The sequence below is a fragment of the Onychomys torridus genome, chromosome 12, assembly GCF_903995425.1.
Source record: "Onychomys torridus chromosome 12, mOncTor1.1, whole genome shotgun sequence".
Lineage (NCBI taxonomy): Eukaryota > Metazoa > Chordata > Mammalia > Rodentia > Cricetidae > Onychomys > Onychomys torridus.
The window spans coordinates 16,157,653-16,171,401 of NC_050454.1; the positions used below are offsets into that span (position 1 = coordinate 16,157,653).

Consider the following 13,749-nt stretch of genomic DNA (forward strand, 5'->3'; position numbering starts at 1 on the left):
AGTTCTGTGTCAGTGTCTTTTGAAATAAGGACTCTTTCCACCCCCAAACACAGACTGAGCCAGCCCTGCTGATGTGTGCCTCACATTGCAACACCGGGGGCATTGAGGCAGGAGGATTGCCAGCTCGAAGCCAGTCCAGGCTACTTAGATAGATAGATAGATAGATAGATAGATAGATAGATAGATAGATAGATAGATAGACAGACAGATAGATAGATAGATGGATGTAGGTAGGTAGGTAGGTAGGTAGGTAGGTAGGTAGGTAGATAGGTAGGCAGATAGAATTAAAAGGTGTGGAGGGTGGTAGGATCACAGATTAGCAGGTCAGCCTACTAACGTTATTCTGTAGTGAAATCTGCTGGAAAAGGGTGCATTCTAATGCTTGTACAAACGCCTAGAGGAGAGCACTCCATCCTAATGTTACCACGGCTCCTGTCTGCCTATACACTTTCACTAATTCAAGTTCAAAGATGAAACAGGGCCAGTGGAGAAGAGCTATAATATGTACCTATATTTTAATAAGGATATGTGCTGGCAATAATGCACAGAATACATTCTAAGTTTAAAGTTAAATAAAAATACTTTTGTTCTATTAAGAAAAAAATTGCTAGCCAGGCAGTAGTGGTTAGCACCTTTAATCCCAGGACTCCAGAGGCAGAGACAAGTGGATCTCTGTGAGTTTGAAGCCAGTCTGGTCTACAGAGATAACAGGACAGCCAGGGCTACACACAGAGAAACCTTGTCTTGAAAAAGCAAAATAAATAAATAAGTAAAAATTAAAAAAAAAAAAAAAGCACAGAAGCTGCAGAGAGTGAAGGCCTTAACCAAATCTCTCACACATCACTCATAGATTTTGGTGTTTCAAAGCATCAGAACTGACCACAGCTGACTCCAATCATTACCTGTCTACCACAGGACCACAGAGGTAAGAGGACAATGGTGTCCCTGGGTGAGCTTCTCTGACTGCTTCCCCAAACTATACAATAGTGTCTCCCATAAAGGGAAATAGCTGGTAACTTCTCTGGCTTCCCTTTATTTCTGTGACATAGACAGATAGGAAGCTGAGAGCAAGAGAATGACGTAGAGCTAGCCCGACTGCTGGGTAACAGTGGCCCTGTTCCAGTCACATGAGCAGTCAAGCTGCCCATTACAAACACGGCATCATTTTCAAGAGACTCTGTTTTCCTACTGAATACATCATATCATTGTGCATGTGTGTATGATGTCTGTGTGGGTGTGAGTGCCATGGAGCTCAAGTGGAGGGTAGAGGACGCTTCTTGGGAGGTGGTTCTCTCCTCCCACCTTTACATGGGTTTGGGTTTGTCAGGTTTGCATGGCAAGCTGAGCCATCCTGCTGCTCATAATAGTTTTATTTTTTTCTTCCAGCGTGTGTGTGTGTGTGTGTGTGTGTGTGTGTGTTTGTGTGTGTTACTGGATTCCTCTGGAGCTGGAGTTAGAGGTGCTGGGAACTCAACTCAGATCCTCTTAACCACTGAGCCACTTCTCTAGCTCCCCTGCACTCCCACCCAAGAGCTTCATAGAAATAAAGCACAACCTAACCCCCCATGCTCACTGTCTATTGGCTGGATGTCAATTACACGCACCTTCGGTATCCTCTCCTCACAAGTGACTCGTGTGACGCACTGGGGATGGATTACAACTGGTAGCTTTCATCGATGTACAGTCACTTAATGATTGGTCAGCGGTGATGGGGAAGAAAAGACTACTGACCCAAGAACACATTAGCTAGGGCTGAAAACAACAAGTACTGAAATAAATGGCAAAAAATTCAGCTCGCAGGGACCAGCAAATGCCACTTCTGAAACCAGGATCTCACACTGGTACAATTAGATGTTTTAGGAAACATGGTTAGAAATAATCTTCCCATCTCAACATTTTGGCCCATGTCTGTAACCCAGGCCCATGACTGTAACCCAGGACCATGTCTAACCCAGGCCCATGACTGTAGCCCAGACCCATGTCTAACCCAGGCCCATGACTGTAGCCCAGACCCATGTCTGTGCCCATGTCTGTAACCCAGGCCCATGACTGTAACCCAGGCTCATGTCTAACCCAGGCCCATGACTGTAGCCCAGACCCATGTCTGTGCCCATGTCTGTAACCCAGGCCCATGACTGTAACCCAGGCCCATGTCTAACCCAGGCCCATGACTGTAACCCAGGCCCATGACTGTAACCCAGGCCCATTTCTGTAACCCAGACCTATGACTGTAACCCAGGCCCATGTCTGTAACCCAGGCCCATAACTGTAACCCAGGCCCATGACTGTAGCCCAGGCCCATGTCTGTGCCCATGACTGTAACCCAGGCCCATGACTAACCCAGGCCCATGACTGTAACCCAGGCCCATGTCTAACCCAGGCCCATGACTGTAACCCAGGCCCATTTCTGAAACCCAGGCCCATGTCTAACCCAGGCCCATGACTGTAACCCAGGCCCATTTCTGTAACCCAGGCCCATGTCTGTAACCCAGGCCCATGTCTGTAACCCAGGCCCATGTCTGTAATCCAGGCCCATGTCTGTAACCCAGGCCCATGACTATAACCCAGGCCCATGTCTGTAACCCAGGCCCATGTCTGTAACCCAGACCCATGTCTGTAACCCAGGCCCATGACTATAATCCAGGCCCATGTCTGTAATCTAGGTCCATATCTATAACCCAGGCCCATGTCTTCAGGCCCATGTCTATAACCCAGGCTCATGTCTATAACCCAAGCCCATGTCTGTAACCCAGCCCATGTTTATAATCCAGGCCCATGGCTGTAACCCAGGCCCATGTCTGTAAACCCAGGCTCATGTCTATAAACTAAGCACTCAGGAGTTGGAGACAGAGGATTTGAGTTCAAAGCCATCCTGAACTCCAAGGAGGGTCTCAAGACAGTTTGGGATACAGTGAGATCTTGTTTCAAAACAGAACAAACCAAACTACAACAAGACAAAACAACCCCCTACCAAAAAAAAAAAAATCTATGTTTATATTTTTGAAGGAGCTCTGTCCCTACATGAGGTTATAATCAGGTAAATGAAAATATAATGACTGAAACAATCATGATCAATATAAAAGAACTGACATGGCAAACGAAAATACAATGAGAAGTACATAGTGGAAGGGACTGGGTATGGGGTCTTGAAAGGAGAGGTTAGAGTCTATTGATTTTTAACAAGCTTGCTACCCAGACACGCCTGGGATATACCTGAAGAGCAGCGTTAGGGTAAGCCAGACCTTGTCAGACAACCTCAAGGCCATGCAGCTTTCTTGGTCCACACTCACAAGGAGTCTTGAAAGAATTGTCACTGGAAAGGCATAAGTCCTATGGTGGTTAAACACTGTGGATGGCCCCGTGGTTCATCTTGTGGTGGGTGGTTTGAAATACCTAACTTAAATAAATGTGCTTACTCTTTGATTTAGCTGTTCTGCTTCTGGGACTTCATGCTCTATCTGCGTGGATACAGACACACACAGGACAGTCACTGAGATGCTGTGTGTGGTATATGCAAAGATTAAAGACAAGCTAAATGGGGCCTGAGAAATGCTCAGAGACTAAGAGCCTGTACTGTCCTTGTAAAGGACCCAAGAGCTACCAGCACTCACACTTGTAATTCCAGCTCCAGGAGATCAGAGCCCCCTACTGGACAACAGAGGCACATGCACTCACACATGCCCAAACCCACACCTATACAAACAAATACACATCGACTAAAAAGCTGTTAACCTCTGAGCCATCTCTCAGCAGTTCCTGGCAACCACATGGTGGCTCACAACCATCTGTAATGAGATCTGGTGCCCTCTTCTGGCGGGCAGGGGTACATGCAGATAGAACACTGTATACATAATACATAAACAAATTTAAAAAAAAGAAAGAGGAAGCTGTATGTCACCTTTTAACAGCATTCCAATATAAGGACCCTGGGCATGGTGACCCGTGCCTGCAACCCCAGCACTTGGTGATACAGGAAGATCAGGAATTCAGGGTCCTTCTGGGCCACACAGCAAGTTTAAGGCCAGCTGTCTCAACAAAATGAGACCAGAAAACCCAGCAATAAGCCACCACTGACAATAACAACTAAAATAAACTAAACAGTCTCCCAAGTTCTTGAAGCAAAGGTATGATCATTAAAAACAAGGGAACATATATATATATATATATATATATATATATATATATATGAATGAATATTGCTAGATATACACATGAAAAGCAGCTGAAAAAAAGATACATACACATTGTAAATGTCTAGAATGTTCCACAACACAGAAGAAACTGGTGATAGAGCTTATCTCTAGAATGGGAGACAGAGGCACAGTAGAGTGGGAATATGTCACTTTACTTTCTATTTCTATCATTTAAATTTTAGGGTTTGTTATTTTTGTTTGTTTGTTTGGTTTTTGGCTAGTTTGTTTTACTATGTGTATATCCGGTCTATTGAACAAGAGGGAAACTAAATCACAGATAAACACTGACCCCTGAGAGGACTTCACTTCCTAGAGTCTGTTGGCTCCATGACTCAGAAACCCCCAGCACTGCCAGTCACCACGTACCAGGATCCTAGCATAAAAGTCCCACCTCACGTATTAGAAACATTGTACTATGCAGGCCAGGTGGGCTACTCATGTGTAGAAGAAATGGATGGTGTAACTTCAAGGACCACTAGTGAAAAACACAGCTGACTCAGTCTCAGTTCAAATTGTTTTTACTTGTGTGTGTGTGTTTGTTTATGTGGTGTGTGTGTGTGCGCGCGCGCGCGCGCGTGCGCACGCGCAAGCCCGGGGAACCAGAAGAGGATGCTGGGGGTGCTGGGAATGGTGCCCGGGGTCTTCTGTGACAGCGGCCGGGGCTCTTACCTCTGAGCCATCTCTTCAATCTCAGCATCTGTTTCTTTCATTACCATAAAAATGATGACTAAGAGGGCTTAAAAAAAATAAACACCACTGGATGGATGGGCTGCAGAAACTAAGGAAGGAAACAATCGGCACAGGGCAGAGCGGAGTGAGCATCTTCCTAAATCAGAACAGGGGAGGACAGCTTGAGCACACTGATTCCACACATACGTTCCTTGGCGTTCTGGGGCATGCAGCATGGAAGCAGACCGTTAGAAGTCTGAATTTGATTTCCACTTGAATTTCTGCTCAGCCTTGATATCTGCAGTGAGTGAGTGTCATCTATTCAAAGTCAAGCAGACAAGATAATTTCCTGCTCATCACAGAGGGTTCAAACTACACCATCATTAAACATTTCCGTGATTTTTTATAATAGTAAGACAAAAATTAGAATAAACTGCCTTTCAATTAAAACGTCAAGGTAATTTAGCAGAACAAACACAAATGAAGCGCTGATGCCGATTTTTTCCAAAAAGCTAATAAGATTTCATGGGTCTGCAGTTTAAGCTGAAAAAAAAAAAAAATCCTGTATAATACCAAGTACAGTAAAAATGGATGAATGTTAGTCACATAAATTGAACCACAGCCCTGGAAGTAGTCATTCCTAGGACAAACCAAATAACTAAACTTTAGAGGGAGAAAACGACCTATGAATACATTTTCATCAAGTAAAATACACAAACCCCAAGGTCAGTGGTTCTCAGCCTTCCTAATGCTGCAACCCTTTAATACAGTTCCTTCTGTGGTGACCTCCAACCATAAAATCATTTTCGTTGCTACTTCATAACTGTAATTTTGCTAGTTATGAATCGTAACATAAATATCTGTGTTTTCCGATGGTCTGAGGTGACCCTTACGAAAGGGCCGTTCAGCCCAACAGGTTGAGACCCACAGATGCAGAATCATTGCACTGGTGATCAGCAGTTACAAAACACATTCCCGAGGACCGGGTGTAGCTTAGTTGGCAAAGCGCTGCCTGGCATATGCAAAGCCCTGGGTTTGATGCCAACACTGCATAAATCATGTGCAGCCATGCACACTGTAACCCCAGAGTCTAGAGGTAGAGGCTGGAGGATCAGATGTTCAAGGTCATCCCTGACTATCCAGTGCGTTTGAGGCAAGCCTGCTCTATTTGGGACCCTTTCCATAAAAGACAAAATAAATTCCCTAATCAGGAAAGAACAAGAGCTGCTGCAGTCAGCATCTAATGAGACTCCAGATAGGTTCTATACACCAGGTGTGGGAGCACACGCCTCCAATGCCAGCACTCGGGCTTGGGGATTTAGCTCAGTGGTAGAGCGCTTGCCTAGCAAGCGCAAGGCCCTGGGTTCGATCCTCAGCTCCAAAAAAAAAAAAAAAGAAAGAAAGAAAGAAAGAAAGGAAGGAAGGAAGGAAGGAAGGAAGGAAGGAGAGAGAGAGAGAGAGAGAGAGAGAGAGAAAGAAAGAAAGAAAGAAAGAAAGAAAGAAAGAAAGAAAGAAAGAAAGAAAGAAAGAAAGAAAGAAAAAGAAAAATCCCAGCACTCGGGGTTGGGGATTTAGCTCAGTGGTAGAGCGCTTGCCTAGCAAGCGCAAGGCCCTGGGTTCGATCCTCAGCTCCAAAAAAAAAAAAAAAAAGAAAGAAAGAAAAAAAAAGAAAAATCCCAGCACTGGGGTGGCAGAGGCAGGTGAATCTCTGAGCTACAGAATGAGTTCCAGGATAGCTTGGGCTACAGAGACACACCCTGTCTTGAAAAAACAAAACAAAGATACGGTCAGCAGCAACTTTGTAACTTTGGACTTAGAAGATTTTGTGGCACTTTGTGTCGGTATTCACATGTTACCAAACTCGATCATCTTATCAACTCTGTGGGGCAGGTAAATTACATGTCTTAAATTAAACTAAAGTCTTGAAAAGAAAACAGCAGAAGATTCCTCAATTTGTTTACATACAAGTTAAATTCGCAGTAAAGGGCTAATGACCTAAATGCCTCACTTTGAGACTACAGGGTACTGTCCTGCAGATGGAATCTTCCACCTGAAAGTTCCCCTCTGTGCTCTGTAAACCCCTGAGCCCCTGTGCAGTCTCCACTCTCCTGGAGGGACAGCTGCCTGTCACTGTTCTGATTAGAGGACAATTCTGCTTCTGTAGAAGATGACCTCCTCATACTCCCATGCCACCTCCCTGAATCCCCATCTAACAATGTCAATAATACTGTCCAGGCCCACAGGCTGTAGCCACCAAGCCACCAGGTCGGACTGAAAGCCACCAACAATCGGTGCTTTTTATTCAATAGTACTGATCCACATGGCCTAGGCCTCCAATCTGTATTCAATACCAAGGCTAGAAGTGATTGCACGGTGCCTGATTGACAGAAGCGAAGGCAGAGCATCCGGGGGTTACAAATGAAAAGAATTTTCACCATCTATCTGCAGAGTGGGTCAAAAATGATTGCTTAAGTATCTTTGAGGGAAAACTTAGTCCGAGCCTTCCTTCAAAACCATTGTCAGGAGCCTATTGTGTGGGCTGCGAGGCGACATCAGTAAACACACTGTTGAGACCACTCCCCTTCTGCTGGCTCCTGGCTTGGCAGGCATCTCTAGCAGTGTGGAAGGTAATTCCACGCCTGATCATAAGCAGCCATACCCGCTTGGTCTCCAGCTGTGAGCACAGCAGGAAGGCGGGTGCACCAGTTCTTGGAATATTTTGTTTTAAAATTTTAAAAAAATTTAGGAACTAGAGAGATGGCTCAGAGTGAAGAATGTGTACCACTCTCGAGTTCTGTCTCCAGCACCGGGTTCTGACGCACTTACAAAAGTTACTATTGTTAAGTCTGGAGGAGGAGAACTCTGTAGAGTCAGTTCCCTCTACCCCCTTTAGGTGGGTTATTTCCCGCCCCACCCCCACCCCCCCCCCCACAGTGCCTTTACTCACTGAACCATCTCACAGGTCCCATCCTAGCAATGTTTTAAGGAAGACCCTGATACACTAGGGAAGCTGAGACCAAAGGACCAGGTCGGTCAATGGTGTGTTGACATGCCAGACATGGTAGGTGTCTCCAGAGGCTGAGGGCCACTAACAGGAGAGGGAGGGGGGGTGGCGTGCTCTGCAGGGCTTGCTGCTGCACAGTGATTATAAGTCCTCTGGGGGACACATATACAAGTTGCCATCAGATAAAGGTACATCTGAAAAGCTACAGAAGAGATTCCACTTGAATTTTATCTTTTTTTTTTTTTTCCGAGACAGGGTGTTAAGGTGCTCAGGTGGCCTTGAACTGGCTATGCAGCTGAGGAAGACCTTGAGCTTCTGACCTTCCTGCCTCCAAGCATGAACCATCATACCCAGAACATGTGGGGCTGGAATGGATCCAGGGCTACATGTATATTAGGCAGGCATTCGGCCAACTAAGCAACATCTCCAGCACGAGGTTCATTTACTTCATTGTTTTATTTGTTTTTTTTTTTTTTTTTTTTTTTTTTTCCAAGACAGGGTTTTTCTGTGTAGCTTTGCGCCTTTCCTGAAACTCACTTGGTAGCCCAGGCTGGCCTCGAACTCACAGAGATCTGCCTGGCTCTGCCTCCTGAGTGCTGGGATTACAGGCGTGTGCTACCACCGCCCGGCTATTTTTATTATTCTTAATTGTGTGTGTGGTTATGTGCACATGCATGCAGAGTTTTGGGGTTCCCCTGGAGCAGAGTTACAGAAAAGTGTAAGATGCCCTAGGGATGCTGAGGACCCAATTCCAATCCCCTGCAAGAGCACAGTACGTTCCTAACTACTGAGCCGCCTCCTCTCCAGCCCCAAGGTTCACTTATTCAATGACACACTGTACCAGACAGGTAATCATTTAAGCAGGTCAGTGACAAATTTTTAACTCATGTGGCAAGAAGATATTTACCAGAATGTAAAAAACAAACTCTTATGGTGCTCCTAGACAGACAAGAGTAACCAAGATTTGTTTACAGTTTTATTAAGACATAAGAGAGCAGGCTGAAGAGTGGCCAGCCATTAGGAGCATTGGCTGCTCTTCCAGAGGTCCTGAGTTCAATTCCCAGCAACCACATGGTGGCTCACAACCATCTATAATGGGATCTGATGCCCTCTTCTGGCCTGCAGGCACACATGCAGACAGAGCATTCATACCTTAAAAAAAAAAAATACATAAATAAATAAAACTGAAAAAAAAAAAAAAAAAAAAGGAAAGAAGAGAGCCAGGCAGTGGTGGCGTATACCTTTAACCCCAGCACTTAGGAGGCAGAGGCGGGCAGATCTCTGTGATTTTGAGGCCAGCCTGGTTTACAAAGTGAGTTCCAGGATAGCCAGGGCTACACAGAGAAACCTTGGCCTGAAAAAAACAAAGGAAAGAAAATAAGACATAAACATGTAAAACAAAGAAAATTTATTATGAATTACCTTAACAGAGTAGAGAAATTTCTCTAAAGTGTAGGTTTAGGATATGAATACACTTTATAAATAGGTTTTTTTATGGTGCACACTGACAGAACTTTTATTTTAGGATAAAGCTGGGAAAGACAGTTGGCAATTACTAGATTACACCTTCACTAGAACTGTGCCTGTTTCCCTGTCTAAAGTAAACTTGTAAATGACAACTCCTCCTTTGGAAATAAAGACACGGGGTCCTCAGCTCGGGGGGGGGGGGGGGGGGGAGGATAAAGACACGTGGAAAAGAAACAGCGAGCAGTCTATGGGAATACTCACAATGCTATCTATCTACATACTTTTCTCCCCACAGATTTGGAGCAGGCTGAACATACAGAACAACCTCCACAGGGGTGGAGAGATAGCTCAGTGCTTAACAGCATGTACTGCTCTTGTAAGGACCTGAATTCGGTCCCCAAGACCCATGAAGGATGGCTAACAACCATCTATAATTCCAGAACCCTCTGGTCTCCGCGCGCACTTGCACTCACATGCACATACCCATATACACATAAAAATCAATCCTGAAAACGAAAAACAAAAACACATCCAGACAACAGACAGACAGACACACTTTACAGCCCAGATGAGCAATGAACTTATGACCCTCCTGCTCCAGCCTCCCAAGTAGCTGGGTTCTAGGTGTGCGTCACCAGGCCTGGCTCTCTGATTCTCCATTTCTGAGCTGCGACTCTTTCTCCCTACAAAGTAACTGCTGTAGCCCTCATAATCTCCTGAAAATTCAGCATGTGGTCCACGAGACTGGCCCAGATGAGGATGGGAATACGGGGTGCGATCTCATTAGCGACTATGATTTCCTTCAGCGCTGTTAATGTGCAGGCACCCTTGTTTAGCCTCTTTGCTGGCATACTTTAGTTCCATAAAAACTGACTGTTGGCTATGTTTACAGTTTTGTATGGCTGAAAGGCAAAGTCATTATCTTGCAGAAATGAAGCACAACAAATAATCCTTGAAAGAGTGGGCTTGGAGACTGGTCGTGAAATGATACCAGCATGTAGGTTTATCAGACACTTTCCAGATCCACCAAATTATTTACGGTTCTGAAGAAGGCAGTGTACTATTAAATCATGAGCGCTGACTGACTGCCTTCACCCGCCAGAAACACAATTCTGCCCAAGACTTATTTCTCTTGAACATTTCCACAAATAAATATTACATGATCTTCTTCAGTAGATCCTTTGAGCATTTTATTACTTAAGAAATCATTTTTAAAGCACCCTTTGTGTGTGCACACAGCACATACACATGGGTGTTTGTGTCACAGTGCACATGTGGGTGTCTGAGGACAACTTGGGGGTTAGTCCTCCCGTTCCATCTTCTGGAGACAGGTGCAGGCCAGGAGAGCTGGCCCTGAGTTTCCAGGGCTCCTCCTGCCTACGTCTCCCCTCCCGGCTGTGGAGCATGGGGTTACAGACCTACACAGCAGCTGCCCCAGGCCCCTTTACCTGGGTTCTGGGGTTTTAAATCTGGGTTCTCACACTATTGTGGCACATTTTGTACACTGAGCCACCTTCCCAGCTCTTACCATTGTTACGCCCAGAAGCTTTACAAGTCCATTCTTTTAATTCATATTCTAGCTTCCTATTTTTGACCATGAGTAAGAGTCACTTTAAGCAACAAAACTGAAAAGATTAAGTCATTCTTTTCTATCTAAGTTCCTGAAAGCTTCAAATCACCCATTTCTTTAAAAATCATATTCATTACTCTGTGAGGGGCCATGAGTATGCTTTTAATTTCTGCAGGCTATTTAAATGGGGCATAGTTGGAGGAGGCATGTGTATGCTTCTACTTTTTGTGTGTTATTTAAATGGCAATAATTATCTTAATAAAGACAAAACGCATGGAAATGAAGCAGCTTACTCCCTGGTCTCCACGTCACACGCCTTTCAACAGCTGGGAATGCTTCCGTTCTTGAGGGAAACCTGAAGCTAACCTGTGGTCTGCTACTGCTCTAGGGGGTGTCTGCCCAGCAGGACGCCTTCCCTGAAGCCCCACCCCGGAATTGCTGGGTAACACCGTCACACTCATTCTAGTAAGCTGAGATGGAATTAGATGAATAATCACTCCCAAGGCAACTCTGTCAAACAGTCGAATCATATTGTTTCAGCAAACGCAACGCAAAAGTGCTAACATTTTTCAAAATGCCATTTTCCAAGCATTCATCTGTTCAGTAAAAAATGACTGGGTGAGTTGTATCTAACAGGGCTAGACATCTCATTCTCAGGTCAGGTGAATGATGTGCTTGCATCGTTTTGTTTATAGCAAAAGCCTCAAGATTTTGAAGTTCACGTTATCTAGTCATGAAGTTATTTATTTGTCCCACTGTAAATACTTCAGTTAATTAATAATGGAATTTTAAAGTTTCCCTAAGAGGAAAAACCGCATAGTGCTGACAGCCCAGAGGATGTGTGTAAGCAAGGGCATATATCAGCCCTTGTGCCTTCAGAGACAATGCCATGACCCAGTTTTCCTGCTGCAGAGATGGCAACCCAATATTGCGAGGGGCAGACTACCCGAAGACTAATAGGGCTGTCATGAGACAGCCGTGAGGGGAACTTAACTGGCTTTTAGCTTATTATGTCCACAGTTACGTGCACACACTAGCCACTGGTTAGTGATGAGGATGCTCCGAGGAAAACGCTGTTAGATGATTCTGTTCCTCCTGGAACAGCGGAGGAGCGTACAGACACAAAGACGGTGGAGCTGCGGGTCAAACAGTCTCAGGGAACCAGTGTTCCAGATGCTGCCTGTTCTGACACAACACTGCTTTGTAGCATGACTGTTTCACATACTTCTCGTGGAGATTCTCCTGACTTAGAAAACCCGTAAGAGAGATACTAAGCATGCTAGGCAAGAGGACGACACATCTCCTGACTAAGAATGACCACTAGAAAGAAACACGAATTTGCCATTACTGACTATAAATACTGACCTCAAGGTCTAGATGGGTCCATGATTAGATTCTGTAGTAAATTCCCCTTCATGGAACCTCTCTGACTTAAAAGGAATTAGGTCAGATTTTTACAAAGGCAGAGGGAGTATCTGTGATAGATTTATTAAAATTCCCATTGTTCCATTACGACATGCCCTTTTGCTTCCCTGCAGCTTGTGTTGAATGACAAAGTGACACTCCTGCAGCTGGAAGTCCTGTCCACTGAGGCTCAGGGTGAGGTAATAGTCCCTCCCCACCTCCCTTCCCAGGTGCAAGGCTGGGGACAGAGTTTATGAGACACAAATCCGTGCTCCAGATTACCCACCTGGCAAGGAGGGCGAGATTCACTCAGAGCACAGCTAAGCGCCACTCAGTGTGAAAGCAGAAAGGATGTGGCACTGTGGCGGGGAGTCAGCACAGCTGGTTCTTAACTCGGGGTTACCTAAGTTAAAAGCCGTCTCTTAGGAATATCTAAGTGACACTGAAAAACTGACCTTCAGCTGAAAACAACGTAATATTTATATAAATATCATCACATAAGTATAGTGAGCATTCTCTTGGTTGGTTAAGATGGGTACATCAGGCTGGGCGTGGTGGTGCACGCCTTTAATCCCAGCACTCGGGAGGCAGAGCCAGGCGGATCTCTGAGTTCAAGGCCAGTCTGGGTTATAGAGTGAGTTCCAGGACAGCCAGAGCGACACAGAGAAACCCTGTCTCAAATAACAAAGACAAAACAAAATAAAAAGATGGGCATATCAAATTCAACCTTTCAATCCGGCTGTGATTAGTTTAGAAATCTGCTTCTTCACTTCCTGCCCAGCAGAATTCTTTTCAACCACAGACTGGAAAACATAGTCTTGATCAGGTCACTCACACGTGGAAGATTAAAAAGATGTACAGTTTTCAAATATATTCAGCCTGACTATGAAAGACAGATACACTCACTACACCAATCCAGTCAAAAGCAGACGTAAATTAAATCCCCCCTAACACTTCCACTCAGAGACGAAGCGGCACCTGAACTTGACAGTTGTGCTGTCTTATGAATAACCAACAGCTGTCATCAAGCATTCATGGTGATGTTTTTGTAAAATGTCACAGATACTGACTTCTATATGAGATCATAAAAAAATCTGTATGCAATCCCATGGACGAGAGAGCTGTAAACCAAAATGGTTGCATCTGAGTGCTGCCGAACTGCAAAACAACACCAGAATGAAGTAAAAGAAAAAACCTGGGCCGATGGGCTGAAGAGATGGCTCAGCAGTTAAGAGCACTGGCTGCTCTTCCAGAGGACCTGAGTTTGATTCCCAGCACTCACACGGCAACTCACAACTGTCTATAACTCCAGTTCCAGGGGATCTGATGCCCTCTTCTGTCCTCCATGGGAACTGCATGCATGTGGTGCACAGACATACAGCAAGCAAAAGAGCCATACACATACGATTAAATAAATTTAAAAAGAAAGCTGACTGGGCATA

General features: G+C 44.9%; 1 protein-coding gene across 1 annotated transcript in view; it reads right to left on the reverse strand.

The window, feature by feature from the left end:
* Positions 1-13,749, reverse strand: part of Slc49a4 (solute carrier family 49 member 4) — an 87,801-nt gene that overhangs the window by 9,793 nt on the left and 64,259 nt on the right. The gene's annotated exons all lie outside the window — the stretch shown is intronic.